Below are 11,311 nucleotides of genomic sequence, written 5' to 3'. Positions count from 1 at the left end.
CAAAGGGCTTTAGAAACATTCATTCTCAGCTTTTGGGGGGGGGGGGAACGGGGAGGGTTGGTCCTGAAAGCAGTTCATACTCCAAACTTTATACTAATAAATCTCAGGCATAGCCAGCATTAGGATACACACCTCTGCAATAGTCCAGGAAAAATGATATTATAAATATAGATCAAAAGAGAAGGAGGAAGGGGAAAGGAAAAAAATAGGAGAAATAGAAATGATGATGCCTTCTTTTCTTCCCCTAGGAAGAAAGTGCCTGTCTATGTATCTGCAAAAAGAAAAGGAGGACTTGTCGCACCTTAGAGACTAACCAATTTATTAGAGCATAAGCTTTCGTGAGCTACAGCTCACTTCCTCAGATGCATATCGTGGATATGATACGCATATACGATATGCATCTGAGGAAGTGAGCTGTAGCTCACGAAAGCTTATGCTCTAATAAATTGGTTAGTCTCTAAGGTGCCACAAGTACTCCTTTTCTTTTTGCGAATACAGACTAACACGGCTGTTACTCTGAAATCTATGTATCTGGTTTTTGTGTTTGTGTGTATGACACAAACCATGCTCTACTATAGACCAGTAGTTTTCAATCTGTGGTCCACGGACCCCCAAGGGTCTGCGGACAAAGGCTAAGATTTCCAAAGGGATCCGCACCTGCATTGGAAAAATGTTAGGGGTCCACAAATGAAAAAAAGCTGAAAGCCCCTGCTATCGATGTTGCACAATGAACGGAGAGGGGAGGAAAGAATGTATTAATACCTGCAATACAAGTTAAATGTCTCATACTGTATATGAAAATATGAGATGTTAGATACTGTAAATAAATCCTATTTCAGTTTTTTCTTCTCCCAAGCCAGTCCTGTATTCCACAGTTGAAGTAGTGATAATCACTAATCTCTGGGAAATGTTAATGTTATCCACCCACTCCTGGATTTACAGACAGAGGTTTGCTAAGTTTCAAAAATATTTCTCTGGTCAACCTCGCACTCTTCTCCCCTTTTCTTTCAGGCACTGTTTCTCCACAGCAAGCAAGGTGTTGCTAAGTCTGAATGCAGAAAGTTAATTACAGAACCTGGAAAGAGTTTAGCATAACATTTCTTTACACTTACTGTCTCTTTAGGAATGTTCATCCACTTGATGTTTGTTGTTACTAAAGTAGAGCCGGCTACTCCCCTCAGTCTGTAGCATTTAGAATAATGCAGACTAATTTCAATCCCAAACCTATACATATAGCCAAGGATCACACACAATCTAATTTTAGCATCCTTCTCCAAAGTATCTTGAATTAAATTTAATTCTCCAGTCTAATTTTAAAATAGTTTGTTTAATGGAAGGCTTTTCAAGTCTTATAAATAAGAATATATAGTTTATTTTTCCTTGGTTGTTTCCAACTGTAATGCCCTTCATGTACCCCATATTAACCATTCTGTTCATTTAAATCCAATTTATTTTGACTTTGAACCATAAGATGTGCCCTCATAGGAGCCTTGACCACCCTTTCAATTTTTTAAAATTACAAATTAAATATAAATTACAGTCAGCAGCAGCTTTAAACAAAACTGATAACCTCCCAACACACTGGCTAATACTTCAATCTCCTTAGACTCTCAGAGATCTGATCTAGGTTAAAAACCAGTTGGAACATAGGCTCCTGGCATTATAGATGTAGGATACACATTATAATATATTACCTACTTACACACATTTATTATGTAAATCAAATGTTCATGCAACTTGAAATGTTTCTGAGCCTTTTTCAATATATGTAACTTAATTTAAAATATAATATATATATTTAATATATGTTTCTCCCCTCATCATTCATAGAAAGTCCTGCCAAACACTTAGGCAGGTGCCTAACTTAAGTGCTGGCAGCAAGAAAGATATGTTTATACTTAAATGCTTACAGGAGAAGGAGCTCAATATGTTAAATTTAAAAGGACAATATCAGGCCTAACCTCAAACAAACAAACAAAAGCCCACACTCTATCTATGTTACTAGAAATTGGCCTAACGCTGCAGTCCTTACTCAAGCACAAGTAAATACTTTTAAAAATTAACATTTTCTTTTTGGCACTTCACTCACCATTGGCAATTAAATAGGCTAGTCAATTTCATGTTTATTTCTAGTTTTTTGTTTTTAATCTGACTTGCCCACAGATGCAAGGTTTAGATTGCAGACAATGCAGGGGGTTGTTTAATTCCAAACAAGCAACTGATTTCATTTATATTAAAAAGATAATTTAAACCCTCCATTATTGTTAGGTTTTATACAATGGCTATATGTATGTTTTAATGTATAAAACAAATAATATCAGTAATAAATTGACAACTGGCAGTGTCCCTTTAATAAAAGTTTTATGAAATCAAGTATTTATTGATAGTCAACTAAACATCAGAAAAACAAACCTTTCATGATTACTGAGAATATTTCTATCTCTTTCATTATGCATATAGAAGTTAGAAATAAGTTTATGCTTAACAAACAAATTGACAGTGGAAAATCTGAATTAGGTCCTTTTAAACTGAACATAATTTCATATATTTAAATAAGAATTTTGGCATAAGCATTCAGGAATTAGCTCTCTGAGTATCTCACTGAACATAACTAGTTTTAACATACTCTACACAGAACAAAAGTAGAAAATAACTGTTTACCGCAATGGTAACTATACAGATATGAATATGTGAAGAACACCTTTCAGTGTGTTTAGTTACTGATAAGAGAGGCACAGCGCTCTACACTTGAAAAAGCATTTCCATATTTAATAAAAAGGGGTTAAAACTTTTGAAGCTATTCAAATGCTTCAGGTTCTGAGCAGGCATTGATTCAGAGATTGTGAATGGAAGTAGACTCAATTACATTGAATTTTCTTGTTCTTTGCATTCTTCTTTGCTTAGTACTTCTATGCCCATTAAGGAAGACTGGAGAAAACAAGAGCAAATGTCAAGGTCCAGGCAGTTGGAACCTTGGCAGTAATGTACTTGTGGGACCAAGCAACACTGCTCTGTTGGAGAATGGTTAGGGGGCAAGGGAAATCTGAGGACTTCAACTAAACTGATCCAGCCTTTCAGCCACACTCAGATGTGTGATAATTTCAAGGGCTGTTAGCTCTTTCAGGGACGTACTCTGTATTAGTTTATACCCAGTTAAATGAAGTTTTCATGTAATGTAGTTTCAAAAGTGGAAAATATATTTTCCCCTTAAGCAAAATTAGTAGTCAGCTGGATTTTTGGCCACCCATTTGAATCCATATTCACTGTGCACCAGGGAAGGTTGATATACAGGGAGGTGTACAGCTGCAAAAGGTGCGGAAACATAGCAGAGGATCTGACCCACAGAGTCTATGAAGTCATAAAGATAAATATGATTTTAGAAATACACAGATGTGCAAACTGACATGGCCCTTTATCAGAGGTCCCTAATGGAACAAACACCTAAAAAGTTTGCAGACCAACTGGAAAGAGACACATAAGGGGAAATCTTTACATAAAAGTGACCTGCCATTCATCAGCTTTTTAGAATGAGTTGGTTATACAGCAGAGCAATCTACCATAAACAAGCCGAAGGGGAAGAATTACTAAAGGGTTAACACAAAAGAACCCTCTATTTTTTAAAAAACTTTTCCTTTAAGACCTTATATGAAACCCCAATGGGATAGATAAGAAAAAAAGGCGGGGCACACAAGAAGTTCTGAACACCTGAAAGGAGTCTCAACCCAAGACTTATGAAACTGATTTATGCCCTTCCTAGCTTGTGAAAGAAAGTCATGAACAACTGGAGCCATTCCTTACAGAAACAGCCAATGCCTCATTCAGAGAAGGAATCATCCTTTCCTCCTTCAAACATGCAATAGTCCTACCAACAATGAAGAAATCCACCCTGGGTATTTCAGGATACTTCAGTCCTAGTCACATCCCATGCCTGAGCAAGCTCATAGAGAAGCTAGGAAAAGGCTAACTACAAGCTCATCTAACTGAAACCAACATTCTAGACCTAAACCAGGACACAACTCAAACCACCTTAGTGGCACTGATGGATGGTATCCTTCTGTAATAGACAGAGAACAGACATCTGTGCTCTCATCCTCCTGGACCTCTCTGCACAATTTAACATTGTTGATTAGGATAGTCTTCTGTCTCACCTGAGAGAGGTGGCAGCGGTCCAGGGTAATGTGCTAAAAAGATTTCAGTCCTTCCTGGAAGGACACACGCAGTGAGTGATGATGGGGAACTGCATCTCCACCACTAGACCCCTCACTTGTGGAGTTCTACAAGGATCAGTTCTCTCTCCAGTACTTTTCAACATTTATGGACAGTTGACAGGGACTCAAGTATCATTAATATGCAGGTGACACACAACACTATCTCTCCTTCACCACATAAGACCACACCACAAGATGTCTCTGTGCTTGCATGAGATCTGCTCTTGGATGAAGAACAGCTGGCTGAAGCTGAACCCAAGCAAGACAAAGATGATGTTGGTGGCCAGATGAAAGGCTTTTGAAGAGCTTGCAGCCACAGTGCAGTGTCTGGTGGTTGAAGATACACACGTACAATTGGTCAGTTCAGTCCATTGGTCTAGGAGTAGTTGTAGAGTCCCCACTGAATCTGAGTTCTGACATAGCAGTATTCACAAGTAATGCTTTATTCCACCTCCACTTCGCTAGGAGATTCCATCCCATGCTGGTGGATGAAGACCTGGTCTCAGTTATTCATGTCTTCATTACCTCTCGGTTGGATTACACCAGTGCAATATATCTGGGCACGAAGCTTTCAGCACTTAGGCAACTCCAACTAGTTCAGAATGGTGCAGTGCATCTCCTCAGCAACACAGGCTACTGCCAACATATCAAGTTGTCGTCTGCTCTCTCTGCTGGCTTCCCATAGGATTTCAAACCAAGTTCAAGGTCTCAGTCCTTATTGTCAAAGTGATCCATGGCCTGGGCCCAGGATATCTAAAAGACTGTCTAAAGTCCTGGGACAAAGACTGTGGTTGGCAACTCTACTCCTCTGTCACAATGGAACTCTCAACAATCAGAGTAAAGCTCATCCATGCGGGAGACAGAAATGCCTCTGGGGGTGGTTCAAGACTGTGGAACAAACTCCCCGAGGAATAAGGACCACTTTCCTCTTCAAGTGCAAGGTGCATTTCTTTGACCTGCCTTCTCTTACATAAAAACATAGCAACAGGTATATTTATATTAGAACCCCCCAAAAAACACACCCTACCAAAACAAGACACTCCAGTGCAGATGCTTCTCCCTCTAGGGAGAGGAAGAGAGAACAAACAACATGTGACCGGTGTGTAATCACATTGCTTAATGCACTACTGGAAGGTGTTCAGATACTACAGTGATAAGCATGGTATAAAAACCAATATAGAATGGAATATGCAGAGATCTTATTTTCATTTCTCCTGCCCTGCAAAAGAGAGCCAGCACTCAGACCTAAGGGGAGTATTTCTTATCATTCCAAATTTCCTTTGAAAATAAAAGGTAGCAGCAGGACTTGCTAGAAGTCACCATCGTTGATCATGTGGCAGGTTTTGGGTGTGCTGCTCATGTACAGCTTTCCACAGCACTAGCAGGGGACAGGAATGTAGCAAGGCAGCTATCCAGTGAGGTCAATGTGGAAAGTTACAAAATATTAGTCTATGGTTTTGTTCCTTATCCTTTGCAGTTCATGGATGTCTGGTGCACTCTTTCCTCCTGGCTCAGGGATGATAGGAGGGAAAATTGTTTTGAAGTATTAAAAGAAAAATACTAAAAAAAAACCTGGGGAAGATCCAGCATTTAAGGTGAAAAGGGATGTTTGGCTGAAACCAAACAATGGGTAGAGCCAAGGGACTATAAAGTTAGTCTCCAGAGGAGAGATACATTATTCAGGTTAGTTCTTAGTACAAGAAGGAGTTCAGTATAAGCTAGCGCTCTCTAACAAAACTTGGTCAATAGAAGGGTTAATAACCTAGTTGTCTGTTACTTGTATCTTTGGTAAGTCTAACTAACCTACTTTATGGAGCGTTAAATAGAAATACCCTAGTCTTTTGACTTTTTTCCTCCCTTTAGGAGCAAGTGTATGACCCATAATTCCCACTCTATGGTTGTAATACGTAAATTAAAACAAGGTCTTTTAATCAGGAATGTATTCATTCTTCCACATCTGTTTCCCCTTGAACAAACATTTATTGTGGAGAATACACAGAAAATAGGTCTTTGAGATCCCCAGTGTCCTTCATATCTTCTAGGATCTTGTTCCCAAAGGGCAAGCTCTCTCCAGGAATCCAGTGCCATACAGCAACAAGTAAGGATTACCCCCTTCTTTGTGATCTTTTTTTGCCATCAAAATTGAATTCTCACATCATAGAATCATAGATCTGTAGGGCTGGAAGGGACCACAAGAGATGATCAAGTCCAGAACTCTGCCTGAGGCAGGACCAAGTACTCCCAGACAGGGTGTATTTTGTCCAATCTATTCTTAAAAACCTCCAATGATGGGGATTCCACAACCTTCCTTGGAAGCCTATTCCAGAGCTCAACTATCTTTATAGTAAGAAAGCTTTTCCTAGTATCAAACCTAAATCTCCCTTGCTACAGATTAAGCCCATAGATGAAGACCAGTGGGTATAGAGACACCAGCATCACAGAACTGAAGATGACAGCCTTTAGACTATAAAAATGACTACATTATAATTACCACAATGAGCAAAGGGAGGTTAGCCGTACACTGCATGATGAAAGTAGCTAGTTCCTCTGTACTATAGACCAAAGGAGAACAGCTCTTTGTTGATGAACATAATAAAGACAAGAACAAAGCAGGTGTTGAATGAATAGTGCTTCTCCTTCATATGATTAAAAGTAGGGGAAAACCTTTAGACTGTGTTTGAAATTCACTAAGTGTGAGCAGCCAGATACCATTGTACATTTGTGTTTTGCTTTTAACCCTGTAGCTAATACATTAGTTTTACAAAGCATAGTCACATAGGGGGAGAAAAAAAAGTCAGAACAGCAGTGAAGACTTGTGACACCTGAAGGTGGGAGCGTAAATTTATCCAGAAATAAGCTCTGAGTATATCTTTTCAGCAACAGGTAAAGATCATACTGAGTCTGAGTCAAGTCAAAACACAGAAGGTACAATCTGCACTGTACACAGTCCAATTATAAACATGTCTCTGCAAAGCTCTGTGCATGTATTTTGCCTGATTTCATAAGTTTAACCTGAGCATATGTGTGTACATTCTAGTTTTTTGTGACTCAAAGGCAGTGCTGACATGGTGAAACAGTAAATAAAAAATTCAACCACTCACTATTTGAATATTCAGTTTAAAGATGGTCAAACCAGTTTAGACATAATAAGACATCTCACTCAACACCCCAACCAAACCTTTAGTCAGGTCTGAAGAAGTCCGAATCACTTTTTGTTCCAGTTATTTGTTATTTTCCCACAAGCCTTTGTGCTTCTGGGTTTCAGTTAGGACTGGAAGTGCTTATATAACATGCAAAAGACTGCTCTTGTGGTATTTTCAGCCCATCTGGGGAAAGAAAATACTGGAAATGTCAATAGACATTGTCAATCTGACATTTCTACTCCAACTTTATTGACCCAAATGAGTAAGATAAACCTCTGAACTTTTTGAGTGTTGATCAGAAAACACCGTTTGGAGATTAACAGACCACTGATTCAGATTTAGGAAATACAATACTGCATTTTCATCTAGTTTCATGGAGCATCTCTGCTTTGAATAGTTTAGTTGTGTAGTAGAATCAGTATCTACAAGGGAGTATTTCTTCTTGTATATCAGAGCAAATTGAAACAATTTGTAGTTTCGGTACATATGGAATACTCTACACTATCTGATTTTACAAGATTAATTTATAATACGTAATTAGAAAGTATAACAGATATGGCATATCAGTAAAATCGGAAAAGAGTGCGGCTGTCCTCTGCTGTGTTGTTGTAATTGTGTCGGTCCCAGGATATTAGAGAGACAAGGTGGATGAAGTGATATATTTCATTTACAGCTCTCTTTGTAAGCGGGAAAGCTTTTCTCTCTCACCAACAGAAGTTGGTCCAATAAAGGATATTATCTCACCCACACTGGCTGTCACCTGGAATTTAAGGAGAAGCCACCACCACTCTTTTTTCTGCTTCACTTATAGAAGATGGTACAGACCTACATATTTTAGGAAATTCATTGCTGCTGGCAACCACTGGGGTCCCCCTGAACTGGTATTTCACTGCTTGTGTGGATGAGGCAAATCTGTATTCTGCGCGTATTTATGTTTATAAAACATAAACAAGTTCCCACATTATACAGTAGGAACACTTACACGATTCAATTGGAAGAGAACCATTGGCTAGGTAAAAGGAAAAGGAGTACTTGTGGCACCTTAGAGACTAACCAATTTATTTGAGCATAAGCTTTCTTGAGCTCACTTCAGCTCACTTCATCGGATGCATAAAAGTGGAAAATGCAGTTGTGTAAGGTAGAAGGTTTTAAATTTTGGAGAACATTGGCCTCCATCTCAGTTGAAGGGGAACCAAACTTTTAGGAGGCAGGCTGGCTAGATTAGTCAGGAGAACATTAAAGTAATAATCACAGGAGAGGGTAAAGGGGAAACAAATAAGCACTCATTTAGAACTAATTCATGATGTTGAAAACAAAAATAATCAAAGAACCAAGTGACATGAAGAGAAGAAATTCTTTAATTGCCTACACCAAAGATAGAACCCTGGATAATAAAAGGAATTGGAATTGGAATTGCTCATTTATGGGCATAATTTTGACCTAGTTGGTATTAGTGAAAACTGGTGGAAATAATTGTGTGATTGGAATGTTAAAATCAATGGTTATAACCTGAAAGGCTTGAGTGGGCACAAGGGGAGCGGAAGTTGCACTCCATGTAAAAAATGGCATTACCTATTTCCGAGTCACTGACAACTTAGAAGAAAATGACCTTAAATGCAATGTTCTAACAGATATAGTACAAGATGAGGCACGCCACACTACTTGGTGTCTGTTACAGATCACCTAATCACACAAGGGAACAGAATGACTGGCTCCTTAAGCAGTATCTATAACGTGTAGGGAGGGAAAAGGTGCATTATCATGGGGGATTTCAATTTGAGTGAAAAGAAAAGGAGTACTTGTGGCACCTTAGAGACTAACCAATTTATTTGAGCATAAGCTTTCGTGAGCTACAGCTCACTTCATCGGATGCATACTGTGGAAAGCGTAGAAGATCTTTTTATATACACAAAGCATGAAAAAATACTTCCCCCCACCCCACTCTCCTGCTGGTAACAGCTTATCTAAAGTGATCACTCACCTTACAATGTGTATGATAATCAAGTTGGGCCATTTCCAGCACAAATCCAGGTTTTCTCTCCCCCCTCCCCACGTGTGTGTAGTACACCATCACTCTAGTACCTGAGTGGTTTAACATCTATGCAATGCATTCGCTGTCACTGGAACACAGATCTTGCTCAAACAGAAGGGCAATACTTATATGTATATTACTACTATTATTTGCTTTGTGCACTAGATGTGTGGCACTGTCTCCCTCTTGATCTTAGATAGACATGTTTATTTCAAAAAGCTATGAACATAGAAAGATGCAGTGATTTGATTCTCCATAACAGTAAAAAAGCCATGCTTGTAACACTAACACACAGACCATATAATTATTCATCAAACCAAACCATTGTATGTAACGCCAACAAGAATTAAAGAATGTAATGAAACAAGAATTTAAAAATCTGGTTTTATGGGCTTTGTTGCATAGATATTAGGGCTCTGTGTGGCAGTGTCCTGGCTTCCACATTCTATTTCTTAGTGCTTGCAGAGTCAATCTGTAGTCAGTTTGTTTTTATATGGACTACAAATTATGTAGTAAAAACATCAGTCTTCAGTATAAATACCTAGATTCCACCTGGAGCTTATTTTTATGACATTTATATAAATTACTGATAAACGAGTGTTATACTAGAAATATTGATGAAGTGTGATCTACTCTAGCTGAATCTCTGTGAACCTTAGGATGTGATATTAATAGTTAGTAGGAAACACCTCAGCTATGTTAGATATGGTTTAGGTATTTGTTCTTGAAATACAGTGTCTGAAATCACTATTATATGTGTGCTGTGATGGATATAGCTAGGGTTGCACAAATGTTTCCATTTACTTATACCTTTGAGAAATGTTCACTTTTCCATCCTTAGTCTCTGCACAAAACTTAAATATTTTTGACTGTTTGAATAAAAAATCAGCTGTTTTTGAGAATGCGGAGCATGGCAAACACCCACCACTTTTCCCATTACAAAAATATTCTTGCAACTATTTATTTGAACATCTCAAGTCAAAACAGCTAAATTTAGAAAGTTCAAATTTGGCAGGTTATCATCCTCTTTGGAGGAAAGTATGTTTGAGTGTTCCAGTGAAAACTGAGTTTGATTTGATCAAGTTTATGGAAAATTGCACTTCGCACACCTATCGCACATTTTGAATGGGGATTACTTGCTACATTCATAAAGTGCACAGCTCAATAGTAGAGCCAAGTGACACCTGAACATAATGAACAACTGTGGTGCACAGAAGAGTTTACTTAAGGTTCAAGTTGGCTGAGGCAAGACTCTAACAACCCATATCTCAGTCCCAGTCTTTTTATTGAATAAGGTTTCCTCTCTCTCTCTCTCTCTCTCTGGTATTTGTTTTAGTAAGTTTCAGGGAGCCAAACACATTTTCTTTTCAGTTAGCAGCAAACCTTTCCTATGAGTAATTCAGGGAATGAGACTTAATGACTTTCATGAACTATATGCCACACACAGAGTGGTGCCTAGTGCCACAAGATACTACATATTTACATCTAAAATCATAGAAAAATGTATAGACTATTGCATATCAGAAATAGTATAAACTACAATCATAATTCATATACTGGCAGGGCAGAGTAAAGGGTGCCTTTGAATCTTTTCATTTCCTGATTTTGAGTGCTTAACCATGCAGTGTTACTGCTCTCTTAACATAGTTTTTTAAATTATATCTAATATTAGCTGAGAAACAATTATTTGAATATAAAAGACAACTTAATCCCTGATGTAACTGCATTATCCTCAGCGGAGTTACACCAGGGGTGAATTTGGCCCACTGAGTGCTTAGCAGCAGAAGCATTTAGCAACAAACCACTCTTGCTCCATTTCCAGTCCCTGCTCTGCACGGGTGAAGCTATTTAAAGTATGAAGCAGTGGTTGAGTGGAAACTCAATAAGTTTAAATTAGATACTAGTAAAAGAAGAACAAAAAAAGCTCT

The sequence above is a fragment of the Lepidochelys kempii genome, chromosome 1, assembly GCF_965140265.1.
Source record: "Lepidochelys kempii isolate rLepKem1 chromosome 1, rLepKem1.hap2, whole genome shotgun sequence".
NCBI classification, from domain to species: domain Eukaryota; kingdom Metazoa; phylum Chordata; order Testudines; family Cheloniidae; genus Lepidochelys; species Lepidochelys kempii.
The sequence above is the reverse complement of the archived record's forward strand: the minus strand, read 5'-3'. Positions refer to the sequence as shown.